Here is a 619-nt window from a genome sequence, read left to right as displayed (position 1 = left end):
GGTGGCAGGGATGAGGGGGAGAGAATCCAGAAGTTCCAGCGTCACAAAAGCAATAAAAACAAGATTTCACAAAAGGAGAGGGAAGGAAAGATCACCAACCACAAGTAGAAGTCTCGGCACTTTGTAACAGAACGGGTACTACACTTTATCTTAATTTAAAAACATGTTTACAAGTTGCAACCAACTTCTATGAAAAGTCGAAAAGACAAAAAAAAAAAAAAAAAATGAGAGCGAGAGCGAGCGAGAGAGAGCGAGAGAGAGAGCAAAAAGAAATTCCTAAAAGTCGATTTATTTTTGTACAAAATAATAAAAAAAAAAACCCACCACCAGACGTAGAATCCACTTCTGTTCCCACAGGTGAGAAGTGGGTCAGGAAGGCCGAGGCCGAGGGCAAGGGCGAGGGCGAGGGCTTCGGAGGGCGTTTGTGCTTCACCGCTGGGCTTGCCCGGCAGGCAGGGCTGTGGGATTTTTGTGTTTCTGCCGTGTCCCCCACTCCCGTTCTGTCCCTTTTTTGGTTCCGATTTAAGAAATGTCTCATCCCTGCTAGCCATACAGTGGCCACCCATGTCCGTGGGGACCCTCCTTGCTGACTGCCCAGCTCAGGGATGGGCCCGAGAGA

The sequence above is a fragment of the Pteropus alecto genome, unplaced genomic scaffold, assembly GCF_000325575.1.
Source record: "Pteropus alecto unplaced genomic scaffold, ASM32557v1 scaffold30, whole genome shotgun sequence".
Taxonomy (NCBI): Eukaryota; Metazoa; Chordata; class Mammalia; order Chiroptera; family Pteropodidae; genus Pteropus; species Pteropus alecto.
The sequence above is the reverse complement of the archived record's forward strand: the minus strand, read 5'-3'. Positions refer to the sequence as shown.